At 37.2% G+C, this 14,245-nt stretch overlaps 1 pseudogene; it reads left to right on the top strand.

Annotated features, from left to right (window-relative positions):
• Positions 5,281 to 6,256, top strand: LOC102169229 (annotated as a pseudogene).

Here is a 14,245-nt window from a genome sequence, read left to right as displayed (position 1 = left end):
TGATCAACTCTGATACCTTATGATCAACTCTAATAACTTTTTGTTATAAATATCTTTGTTCACCACTTGCCAAACCAACCCATTAATTTCCGTTTTTGAGCTTGGCTTCTTCTCTAAATTATGGTCTTCTTTACTTTTATTAATTTATCCCCTTTTACTTTATAAATTTGTCTATCATTTGGTCATGGTCATAACAATTCTCTGCTCTTATGCTTGAATATTTCTTCAACTACCTGATAGGTTAGAATTCTCTTTCAGATACTGAATTTTAAAGTTTCTGTTTTCCCCGTATCATTCACAACCTAACCTTCCAAGAATCTTCTCTATGGTAAGGGCAATTTTATAGATATTCTCCACTTTGCATAAATGATGTGATCTTGAAAAGATGTGGTTATATGTATTTACTTTTAAAAAATCAACTTATTTTTAAATGTAGTCATTGCTTAAACTTTTGTGGAACAGCAGATAATACCTAGGATCTTATTCAGGGTGGGAGGGGGAGTGTCCCTAAGTTGAAAACAAAGGATGCCAATTTCTTCTTAAGTGGCAATTTTATTAGTTCTGGAGAAGGGAACCTTGTGGCATCAACCAAATTGAAGATCTACTATTTAAAGTTATAACTAACTCTTAAGTATACGGTACTTATTATTATTGAATAACAGTCTATAGGTTGAAGATTCTTCCTTCTAAGGAACATGTTACTTAAAAGGTCCTTCGCTTTAAATCTTTGCTGTAAAAAATTCTTTTTATTCCAAAAGTAAAAACCTTTGATTTAGTGAATTAAGAATTTCCCCTTTTCAGGAACAATTGACAGGTGCTCCGTTTAATAAATGAGCATCCAAGACATGCTCTTGGTTGACTTCTGTTGGATTAGCAGCAGCAATAACTTTTGTTGATCTCCGAAACCAGTAGAGAAAACAATATAAAAACCAAAAAAAAAGAATACCATCTTGAAACCTTCTCTGAGAAGCTCTTTCTTAAACTTAAGCTTATGGTCTCCCTGGTTCTAGGAAAATTATTCCTGCTCACATTGCTGCTCCAGAATATCTGGTCTGGTCAGAAATAATTCTCAGTTTATCAGACACTTGGATCCATGTATGAAACACCTTTCACAGTGTCAAAACATAGAGCTTTTAATAAAAGCAACTGTCTTTTATTATTGATAGTTCTAAAGGTTGGATTCACTGCTTGTTACTGTAAATAGTCTTATGGGAACACAGCCAGGCCCATTAGTTTATGTATTATCTGTATATAAGTCAGAGTTCTCTATAGAAACAGAACGAATAGTGTATGATACATATCTGTCTATCCACAATTACAAAATATCTTCACTACAATGCCTAAATTAGAATTTGATTAAATGCCTTGATATTCTAGCCTCCCCAAGTTAGCACATAAAATTAACCATCGCAGTCTATGACTGTTTTTACATACAGTGGCAGAGATAAGTACTTATGATAGAGATGATATAGCCCAGAAAGCCTGAAATATTTACTAGTTGGTTTTTTGTAGAGAGTTTGATCACCCCCGGAATAAACCATAAAACCAGATTGAACTGACCCCTGTCCCTTTAGTACAGTCAAGCTGAACACATACATAACAACTTCAGATTAATAATAACCAAGACTGTATATACTCTGCCTCATGTCCATGTTGGACTACATTTTGTGAGACTTCGAGCAGAAGAGCATCTATTAATAAATAGTGATATGAATTCCTCGGATATGCCCTCTGGCAAGTTGGTTGCAATGTCCTTTATAATCTTAATTTTTGTCTTGTCTACATTTGTTTGTAATTTTGTAACAATGTGTCATACATGCTAGCTATTTTAGTATAGGCTTTTTTTTTCCCTTCTCCCTTTTTCTTCCCTTTCTATTTAGCTCTTTTTTATTTACCTGTTTTATTTAGCTCTCTTACCTCTATTTACTATTTCATAAACATCCTTGCAAATTTAGTATTCTTCATTTTTTTATTCACATAATACAATATTAAAAGAATAGTTAACACACATGCAGAGAGAGAAATACTCATATAGATATTTTTTCCATTTATTTGATAAAATAGCATCAAATTTCATGTGCATATTCATCTAATTTTGCAATCAAAGGTACCTTTTTCTCTAAATCCTTATTTATATCGATTATCCTTTTTATTTATTTATTTATCACTGTGCTGTGTCTTTGTTGCACATGGGCTTTCTCTAGTTGTAGTGAGCAAATGGGAGCTACTCTTGCTGTGATTCATGGGCTTCTCATTGCAATGGCTTCTCTTGTTGTGGGTCACAGGCTTTAGGTGTGCAGACTTCAGTCATTGTGGCATGAGGGCTCCGTAGTTGCAGGCTGCGGGCTCTAGAGTGAGGGCTCAACAGTTACGGCACATGAACTTAGTTGCCGCGCAGCACATGGAATTTTCCTGGACCAGAGATCAAACCTGTGACCCCTGCATTGGCAGGTGGATTCTTAACCGCTAGACCACCAGGAAGTCCTATCATTTCTTTTCAGTGTCACAGATATTACTACTCTGTCCTGCCTTCACTGTGTTTCTTTAACTGTCTTCTGTCTGTTGTTCAGTCACTAAGTCGTGTCCTTTTCTTTGCAACCCTGTGGACTGCAGCGTGCTAGGCTCCCCTCTCCTCCGCTGTCTCCCAGAATTTGCTCAAACTCATGCCAGCTGAGTCAGTGATGCTATCTAACCATCTCATACTCTGCCAACCCCCTTCTCCTTTTGTCTTCAATCTTTCCCATTATCAGGATTTTTTCCAGTGAGTCAGCTGTTTGCATTAGGTGACGAAGTATTGGAGCCTCAGCTTCAGCAGCAGTCCTTCCAGTGAATATTTGGGGTTGATTTCCTTTAGGATTGACTGGTTTGATCTCCTTCGATCCTAGGGTTTGGACCAAACTTAGTCCAAGCACCACAGTTTGCAAGCATCAGTTCTTTGGCACTCAGCCATGTTTATGGTTCAACTCTCACATCTGTATATGACTACTGGAAAAACCATAGCTTTGATTATACGAACTTTTGTTGACAAAGTGATATCTTTGCTTTTTAATGTGCTGTCTTGGTTTGTCATAGCTTTTCTTTGAAGGAGCAAGCATCTTGCCACTTATTTTATTTTGCCATGTGTTCATAGATATGTTCACATGGTAAAATAGTCTGTGATTTCTTTATAATTTTGGGCTTGCTAGCTAAACTTAAATATTGCCTATTCCCAGATTGTATCATGTAATATCCTAGATTTTCTAGACTGTGTTTAATTAAACTGAAATAAATGTTTATTTCCACAATAAAAATCAAAGAAGAATCCCATCAGGCTTCTGGGATGGAGAGAGAGAAAGGAACCAGTTTGAAATACACCAGAGCAGTCCATTCTTAACAAACAGTGACCTCAGGGGAAACTAGTTAAGTTGACAGAGTATAATACAACATTGGAAATCGACTATACTCCAATGTAAAATAAAATTTTAAAAAAGAGAATGTAGAGTCTCCTAGATGAGAAAGATTTTTGAAAATGTTCTTTTACTCCTAGAAAGCATCAGTTTCATATAAATTTTGTAGGAATAACCAAAAAATTAGCAAGAAATAAAGGCAGCTTTTTCCAATAGAATGGTGTCATATTATCTCAATATTTCTAAAATATTTCAAGAAAAGTTATTAATAAAGATAATAAATTCTGGGGGATAAAATATAAATTATATTATTAAAAGAAAAAAGAGAAGATCAATGTCTTCATCCCTTAGGTTCCTGTTGATCTGATGGTTGAGCACTTTAGGCTAATTTTTACCACTGAAACAAAATTGAGAGTTTGCTGTTGTTGCTTCTCTTGCCTGATAACAGTTGTTTGTTCCTCCTCTTTTAAGGTGATTGATTACTGAGACCTGTTCAAAGGCAAGCATTGTGGCCAGGATTAGATCGCAAAATGGTTAATGTAAAAAATGCCTTCCCTTATGTCAAGAAAGCCATGCCTCATTCTCTTTCTCCAGGGACCCCCACCCTGTCTGCTTACACAAAGACTGTGGGACAACTAGAAAAGGTTTAACGTGGATGTAATGGGACTATCAGAAGGAGAAGAAAGAAAATAAGAACTATTTGAAAGAAAAATGACTGAGAATTTCCCCCAAATTAATGTTAGACCCCAAACCACAGATCCAGGAAACTCAGAGAACACCAAGCAGGATAAATATCCCCCACAACTATACCTTGGTATATCACTTTCAATTTTAAAAAGTCAAAGATTAAAAAAAGAAAACCTGAAATAGGACAGAATTTTAAAAAATCTTACCTATAAAGGAACAAAATAATTACATCCAATATCTCCTCAGAAGCCACATAAACACGAAGACTATGGTGTGGACTGGAATATCAAAACTGTTGGGAGAAAAAAAACACCACCAATGTAGAATTCTGTATTAGGTGAAATTACCTTCAAAACTGAAGGGAAAAATTGACAAAAATTAAGAGAGTTTGTGGCCTGTAGACCAGCCTTGCCAAAAATAGAGAGAAATTCACTAGAGACAAGGAAAATAATATAGTTCAGAAACTCAGATCTGCATAAATAAAGGAAGAACATTAAAGAAGGAAAAAGTGAAGATAAAATAACTTTCATTTACTTTATTCTTATTTGAGTTCACAGCACCATGTTAAAAATAATAATACCAACAATATATTGAGTTATGTATATGTCTTATCTATATATGTATATGCTTGTGTGTGTGTGTATACTAAGTTGCTCAATCATGTCTAACTCTTTGTGGCCCCGTGGACTGTAAACCATCAATTTTCTCTGTCCATGGAATTTTCCAGGCTAGAGTACTGGAGTGGGTTGCCATTTCCTACTCCAGGGGATCTTCCTGACCCAGGGATTCAACTTGCGTCTCTTGCATCTTCTACATTGGCAGGTGGATTCTTTATCACTAGCGCCACCTGGGAAGCCCACATATATGCTCAAGTATTCTCATATGTTGGCATAGGAAATGACAACCCACTCCAGTATTCTTGCCTGGAAAATTCCATGGACAGAGGAGCCTGGCTAGCTTCAGTTCATGGGGTCACAAAATGTCAAACACAACTCAGCATAGCACAGCACAGCATTCTCATATATGTTTGTTTAGTTTTAGTCTCTTAAGTCGTGTCTGACTCTTGTAACCCCATGGACTGTAGCCTTCCAGGCTTCTCTGTCCATGGGATTTTCCAGGCAAGAATACTGGAGTGGGTTGCCATTTCCTTCTCCTGGGGATCTTCCCAACCCAGAGATAAGTGAAATGAATAATAGCAGTGAAACAAAGGATAGGAGGGAGAAATTAGAATTATTTTGTTATTATGAGGTATACTACATGTGAAGTGGAGTAGTGTTATTTGAAAGTGCATTTGGACTTGCATATTAAAAACTCTAATAAAACCAATAAAAAATCAAAATATGAACTATAGCTGATGGACTAGGAAAGGAGACAAAGTGGAATCCTATAAAATGCTCGTTTAAAACCACAAGAGAGACATGAGTAGTAGCTGCAGTGTTGGAAAAATGGTGGAGGAAGAGCCAAGAAGAAAGATCCCTTTCATTCCAGAGACTCTCATGAAGAAGAAGGCTTATCAGGCCCTCAAAGCCACCCAGGCAAAACAGGCACTTTTGCAAAGGAAGGAGCAGAGGAAATGAAAAGAGATCAAGTTTAAGTGACTAGAGTGGTTCATGGATGATTCCTGGTAGCAACTATGGGACAGGGTGCAGCTCAGATGGCTAACAGTGAAACCTTGTGGCTTGGAAGTGCCAGACAAACATTCCTTGGCCTTTGTTGTACATATTGAAAGGATTAATGGGATGAGTTCTCTGGTGCAGAGGACAATTGCAAGATTTTGCCTGAGTAAAATTTTTGGTGATGTCTTTATGAAAGTGACCCCTCCAACCATAAAGACGCTTTGTATTGTGGAACCTTATGTGACCTGGGGATTTCCAAATCTGAAGTCTGTTCAGGAACTCATCTTGAAACGTGGATAAGCCAAGGTCAAAAACAAGGTCGAGACCATTCCTCTGACAGACAACACAGTGATTGAGAAGCACCTGGGGAAGTTTCATGTTATTTGCTTAGAAGACCTCATTCATGAAATTGCCTTCCCAGGGAAGAATTTCCAGGTGATTGCAGGATTCCTGCACCCTTTCCAACTCTCAATGGCTGATCACACTACAAAGAATAGAGTGGGCTTCATCAAGGAAGTAGGCTCACCTGGCTATTGAGGTGAACCCATCAGCTCATCTGGCAGCTGAACTAAACCCAGTGTACCTGAAAACAGAGTGCACTAGAAGTGTGTGTTTTTGTTTTATGAAATTTTCACTCAGTATCTTCAAGGAAGATTGTTTCCTGCTAGAATATATCTTCAGAAACTGGAGGCAAAGGGTCAGGGAAAACATAGTGATGTTCACAACAAACACTTTTCATCCCACCTCAGTTCCAAGGAAAAGTTCCTGTGTGTTTTCTCTGATAACCACTGTCCACCTCTGAAACAGCAAAGGGCTCATGCCATGAAGAAGGAAGTCCTGTTTTCTCACCTCTATCCTGGGCTTTACTGTTGGTGAATGAACACCTACCTGTGAATACAAGACAGCAGTGGACCAAGCCTAGGAGCATATTGAACCTGGGATTTCCTGGGGCCTTGTTTTTGGAAAGAACTTGAAATTAGAATTAAATTAAACTAGAACTTGAAATTAAAATTAGAAGCACACACACACACACACACACACACACAAGACCATAAGAGACAGATAAGAGAATACTGTGAACAGTTATATGCCAACAAATTGGACAACCTAGAAATCATGGACACGTTTCTAGAAGCATACATCCCATCAAAACTGAATCAAGATGAAACTGATAATTTGAACAGACCAATCACTAGAATTAAAGTAGAATTTGTAATTTAAAAACTCATTCCAGCAACAGTCCAAGACTGGATGGCTTCACTGGGCAATTCCACCAAACAAAACTTATATCTGTTCTTCTCAAACTCTTCCAAAAGATTGAAGAGAAGGGAGCTCTCCCAAAATCATTGTGTCAAGCCACCATCACCGTGATACCAAAGCCAGACAAAGACACTACCAAAAAAGAAAATTACAGGTCAATATTTTTGATGAATATAGATGTAAAAATCCTCAACAAAATTTTAGCAAACTGAATCCAACAACATATAAAAAGGATCATGCTCTGTGATCAAATGGGTTTCATTCCAGGGTCACCAGGATTGTTCAACATATGCAAATCAATTAATTTGCTATACCACATTAACAGAAAAAGACAAAAATTCCATGATCATCTCTACAAATGGAGAAAAAGCATTTGATAAAATTAAACAACAACAGAAATCAACATTTATTCCTGATAAAAACTCTTCCTAAAGTGAATATAGAGGGAAGATACCTCAACATAATAAAAGCCATTAGGGACAAGCCCACAGCCAACAAAATACCAAATGGTGAAAAGCTGAAAGTCTTCTGGTAAATTCTGGAATAAGACAAGGATGCCCATTCTCACCATTACTATTCAACATTGTATTGGAAGTCCTAGCCACATAAGTCAGAGAAGAAAAAGAAATAAAAGGCATCCAAGTTGGAAGGGAAGGGGTAAAATTTGTCATTTGATACAGATGCCTGATACTCCATCTAGAAAACCCTAAAAACTCCACATAAAAACTATGAGAACTGTTAACTGAGTTCATCAAGAGAGCAGGATAAAAGAGTAATATATAGAAACCTGTTGCATTTCTTTACACTAGCAATGAAATACCAGAAAGAGAAAGTTAAAATTCTCTTTAAAATTGCATGAAAAAAGAAAATAGTTGTGAATGTAGTAATCAAGGAGGTAAAAGATACATATTTAGAACTATAAAAATTGGAAATTTAAGAAGATTCAAGGAAATGAAAAAAATCTATGCTCTTGGGTTGGAAGAATTAATACAGTTAAAATGGCTGGACTACCCAAAGCAATCTACAGATTTAATGCAATCCCTATCAAATTACCCATAACATTTTTCATAGAGCTAGAACAAATAATCCTAAAATTTATATGGAATCAGAAAAGACCAGTAATTGCCAAAGCAATCATGAGAAAGTAGAACAAACTGGGTGGCATAATCCTTCCAGAATTCAGAAAATACTACAAAGCTACAGTAATCAAAACAGTGTGATATTGAGACAAAAACAGATGTATTAATCAGTTGAACAGAAAAAAGAGCCCTGAGATGAATCCGCACATACTGTGGTCAGTTAGTTGTGAACAGAGGAGGCAAGAATGTACAATGGTGAAAAAACAATCGCTTTAGCAAGTGGTGTTGGGAAAACTGGACAGCCACATGTGGATCAATGAAGTTAGACCACCCCCTCAGAGCATACACAAAAATAAACTCAAAATGATTTAAAGTCTTAAATATAAGACATGACACCATAAACTCTTAGAAGAGAGCATAGGCAAATAGCCTCTTACATAAACTGTAGCAGTATTTCCTTAGCTCAGTCTCCCAAAGCAATAGAAATAAAAGAAAAAATAAACAAATAGGACCCAATCAAACATAGAAATTTTTACACATTAATCAAAATCATAAACGAAAAGACAGTTAATGGGAGAAAATGTTTGCAAACAATGCAACCCACAAGGGCTTAATTTCCAAAATATATTAACAGTTTATACAACTCATTGATGGAAAAAAATTTTTTTAATGGGCAGAAGGAACTTCCTTAGTGGCACAGTGGATAAGAATCTGCCTGCCAGTGCAGGGGATGTGTGTTTGATCCCTGGTCTGGGAAGATTCCACATGCCAGGTAACAACTAAGTCTGTGCACCACAGCTACTGAGCCCGTGCGCTAGAGCCTCTGAGCTGCAACTGCCAGGCCCTGGAGCTGTAACTACTCTAGCCTGTGTCCCCTAAAGCCCATGTGCTGCAACTACTGAGCCCATGTGCTACAACTACTAAAATTTGAATGTCTAGAGTTTGGTGATCCACAACAAGAGCAGCCACTGCAATGAGAAGTCCATGCCCTACAACAAAGAGTAGCACCCACTTGCCACAACTAGAGAAAGCCCATGCAAAGCAACGAAGACCCAGTGCAACCAAAAATAAATAAATTTACTACTAATAAAAAAAGAACCAAAAAATGGGCAGAAGACCTAAATAGACATTTCTCCAAATGACATACAGATGTCTAGCAGACACATGAAAATATGCTCAGCATTGCTAATTATTGGAGAAATGCAGATCAAAACTATAGTGAGGTATCACCTCACTCCAGTGAGAAAGGCCATCTTCAAAAAGTCTACAAATAAATGCTGAAGAGAGTGCGATGAAAAGGGAACCCTTTTATGTTGGTGGGAATGTAAATTGGTGCAGTCACTATGGGAAGCTCATTAAAAAACTGAAAATGAAGTTGCCATATGATCCAGCAGTTCCATTCCTGGGCATATATCCAGAGAGAAATAAAAACTCTAATTGGAAAAGATACATGCACCCCAGTGTTCATAGCAGCACTGTTTACAATAGCCAAGATATGGAAGCAACCTAAGTGTCTATCAACAGATGAACAGATAAAGAATATGTGATATATATACACACACATATACATGTAGTGAAATATTAGTCATTTAAAAAAGTGAAACTGACATTTATAGCTACATGGATGGATGTAGAGATTATTAAGCTAAGTGAAATAAGTCAGATATAGACAAATATTGTATGCTATCACATATATGGCTTCTAAAAAATAGTAGAAATTGATCTATTTACTAAACAGGAACAGACTCACAAATGGAAGACAAATTTATGGTTACCAAAGGGGAAGTGGGGAGGAATAAATTGGGAGTATGGAATTAACAGATGCTCACTACCACACTATATATATGCACACTATATAAAATAGATAAACAATAAAAGTTTTACTGTGTAGCACAGGAAATGATATGCAATATCTTGTAATAAGCTATAATAAAAAAATTTTTTCAAAAAGAGTGTAGAGGCTTCCCTGGAAGCTCAGTAAAAAGAATCTGCCCACCAGTGCAGGAGACATGGGTTTGATACCTGATCCTGGAAGATTGCACGTGCTGCAGAGCAACTACTAAGCCCGCGATCTAGAGCCTGAGAGCCACAACTATGGAGCCCATGGGCTGCAGCTACTGAAGCCCACATGCCCTGGAGCTGGTGCTCCATGGTAAGCAAAGCAACCACAGTGAGAAACCGTAGCACCTCAGTAAACAGTAACTCACACTTACTGCAGGCAGGGAAGAGCTCATGCACCAACAAAGCCCAATACAGCAAAAATGAATTTTAAAATTAAAAAATGAGTATATGTGTGTGTATCTCCAAATCATCACTTTGCTGTACATCTGAAACTAATGAAATATTGTAAATCAGCTATACTTCAAACACACAAGGCAGAAAAGGAGTTCAGTTCAGTCACTCAGTCGTGTCCAACTCTTTGCGACCCCATGAACCGCAGCATGCCAGGCCTCCCTGTCCATCACCAACTCCTGGAGTTTACCCAAACTCGTCCACTGAATCAGTGATGCTATCCAACCATCTCATCCTCTGTTGTCCCCTTCTCTTCCTGCCCTCAATCTTTTCCAACATCAGAGTCTTTTCAAATGAGTTAGCTCTTCACATGAGGTGGCCAAAATATTGGAGTTTCAACTTCAACATCAGTCCTTCCAGTGACCACCCAGGACTGACCTCCTTTAGAATGGACTGGTTGGATCTCCTTGCAGTCCCAGGGACTCTCAAGAGTCTTCTCCAACACCACAGTTCAAAAGCATCAATTCTTTGGTGCTCAGCTTTCTTTATTGTCCAACTTTCACATTCATGCATGACTACTGGAAAAACCATAGCCTTGACGAGATGGACCTTTGTTGGCAAAGTAATGTCTCTGCTTTTTAATATGCTATCTAGGTTGGCCATAACTTCCCTTCCAAGGAGTAAGCATCTTTTAATTTCATGGCTGCAATCACCATCCGCAGTGATTTTGGAGCCCCTCAAAATAAAGGCTCTCACTGTTTCCACTGTTTCCCCATCTATTTCCCATGAAGTGATGGGACCAAATACCATGATCTTAGTGTTTTGAATGTTGAGCTTTAAGCCAACTTTTTCACTCTCCTCTTTCACTTTCATTAAGAGGCTCTTTAGTTCTTCTTCACTTTCTGCCATAAGAGTGCTATCATCTGCATATCTGAGGTATATTGATATTTTTCCCAGCAATCTTTTTTTTTTCCCAGAAATCTTGATTCCAGCTTGTGCTTCTTCCAGCCCAGCATTTCTTATGATTTAGTCTACATATAAGTTAAATAAGCAGGGTGACAATATACAACCTTGACATACTCCTTTTCCTATTTGGAACCAGTCTTTTGTTCCATGTCCAGTTCTACCTGTTGCTTCCTGACCTGCATACAGGTTTCTCAAGAAGCAGGTCATGTGGTCTGATATTCCTATCTCTCAGAATTTTCCACAGTTTATTGTGATCCACACAGTCAAAGGCTTTGGCATAGTCAGTAAAGCAGAAATAGATGTTTTTCTGGAACTCTTGCTTTTTCAGTGATCAAATGGACATTGGCAATTTGGTCTCTGGTTCCTCTGCCTTTTCTAAAACCAGCTTGAACATCAGGAAGTTCACAGTTCATGTATTGCTGAAGCCTGGCTTGGAGAATTTTGGGCATTATTAGCGTGTGAGATGAGTGCAATTGTGTGGTAGTCTGAGCATTCTTTGGCATTGCCTTTCTTTGGGATTGGAATGAAAACTGACCTTTTCCAGTCCTGTGGCCACTGCTGAGTTTTCCAAATTTGTTTATAGGTTGAGTGCATCACTTTCACAGCATCATCTTTTAGGATTCTAAATAGCTCAACTGGAATGCCATCACCTCCACTACCTTTGTTCGTAGTGATGCTTCCTAAGGCCCACTTGACTTCACATTCCAGGATGTCTGGCTCTAGGTGAGTGATCACCCCAATGTGATTATCTGGGTCATGAAAATCTTTTTTGTATAGTTCTTCTGTGTGTTCTTGCCACCTCTTCTTAATATCTTCTGCTTCTGTTAGATCCATACCATTTCTGTCCTTTATTGTGCTCACCTTTGGATGAAATGTTCCCTTGGTATCTCTGATTTTCTAGTAGAGATCTCTAGTCTTTCCTAATCTATTGTTTTCCTCTAATTATTTCCATTGATCGCTGATGAAGGCTTTCTTATCTCTCCTTGCTATTCTTTGGAACTCTGCATTCAAATGGGCATGGAAGATAAAAATAGGAAAAAAGAACAAGGGCTACAAATATGAAACAGTAACAGATATGGTAGATATTAATCCAAATATATCAGTAGCCATGTTAAATGTCAGTGGTTGAAATGCACCAAATGAAAGACACAGAGATCATCATGGTGGATCAACAAATAAGACCCAGATATATGTTGTCTACAGGAAGATACTTATGAAATGTAGATTAAAAGTAAATGGATAGAGGGTTTCCTTGGTGGCTCAGTGGTAAAGAATCTTTCTGTCAGTTGGTCCCTAGTTGGGTTTGGGTTTGGGCCCTAATCTGGGAAAATCCTGCATGCCAAGGAATTAAGGCCTTGCGCCACAACTATTGAGGGTATGCTCTAGAGTTTGGGGACTGCAACTACTGAGTCCATGTTCCACAACTACTGAAGCTTTTGTGCCCCAGATCCTGTGCTCCACAACGAGAAGTCATGACAATGAGAAGCCTGCAAACTGCAGTTAGAGAGTAGCCCCAGCTTACCACAACTAGAGAAAAGCCCATGAAACAACAAAGACCCAGCACAGGCAAAAAAGCAAACACAAAACATTACTTTAAAAAGTAAATGGATAGAGAAAAATATACCATAAAGCAGGAGTTAGCTATTTTAATTTCAGACAAAGCAGACTTCCAAGTAAGGAAAGTTAAAGAAGAGGATTGCATAATAATAAAGGGCTCAGTTCTTCAAGAAGATATAACAGTTTTTAATGTATATGCATCTATTAACATCAGACGAGGCAAATGCTGATAGTACTGAGGGAAAAATAGGTTAATTCTCTGTTACAGTCAAAGATTTCTACGCAGCTCACTCAAATGAACAATCTAGCCAGCTGAAAATCAGTAAAGACTATTTGAACTCAACAACACTTTCACTCAACTGGATATAATTGACATTGATAGATTGTTTCATTCAAAACAATAGAATTTACATTTATCTCAAGCTTACCTGGAATATCTACCACTTTCTGGGACATAAAACACACCTTAGAATTTTTTAAAGACTAGAAATCATAGGGTGCTTTGGTCTCGACCATAGTGGAATAAACTAGGAATCAGTCACAGAAAGACAGTTGGGAAGTTCCAAAATATATGGAGATTAAGCAGTAAACTTCTACATAATATGTGGATCAAAGAAGAAATCCCAAAAGTTTAGAATTTTAAACATTTTAAAATTAATGAAAATGAAAATACAAGTTATTAAAGTTTGTGGATTCAGTGAAAACTTTGCTTAGAGGGAAATTTATAGTGTTGAAAGCAAATACTAGAAAAGAATAAAAATCTAAAATTAACATTTCCACCTTAGGAAACTAGAGAAAAAAAATTAAATTCCAAGTCAAACTAAATGAGATAGATTCCATAGTTAGAAGTAGTCAATATTGTCAGAAAGTCAGTTTTTTCCAACTTGATCTATTAATACAATACTATCCCAGTTAAAATCACAGCAGGTTATTTGGGATGTGAACAAGCTAATTCTAAAGTTTATATGAAGATGGAAAAAAACTCAGAATAGCAACCTCAGCATTGAAGGAGAAAAACAAAGTTGGAGGACTGCTTCTATTCAATTTAAAAACTTATTCTAAAGCTGCAGTAATAAGGAGAGTGTTGTATTGGTGAAAGAATAGACAAATAGATCAATGGAACATAATGGAGAGCTCAGAAATATACCTTCATAAATATAGTCCACTGCCTTTTGACAAAGGAATAAAGCAATACAATGGAACAAAGTCCCTTCAACAAATGGATATCTATTAATACATGCAAAAAAATAAATCTTGACATAAACTAGAATTCTTCACCTAAGAATGAACTCAAAATAGATCACATACCTAAATGTAAAACTCAAGATTGTAAAACTATAGAAGATAACGTAGGAGAAAACTTACATAATGTTTAGCATGGTAATGCCTTATTAGGTGTAACATCAAAGACATGACCCAGGAAATAAATAATTGATAAAGCAGGACTCCATTTACATTTAAA

Source organism: Capra hircus, chromosome 2 (assembly GCF_001704415.2).
Source record: "Capra hircus breed San Clemente chromosome 2, ASM170441v1, whole genome shotgun sequence".
Lineage (NCBI taxonomy): Eukaryota > Metazoa > Chordata > Mammalia > Artiodactyla > Bovidae > Capra > Capra hircus.
This window is presented reverse-complemented; position numbering and strand designations above follow the sequence as displayed.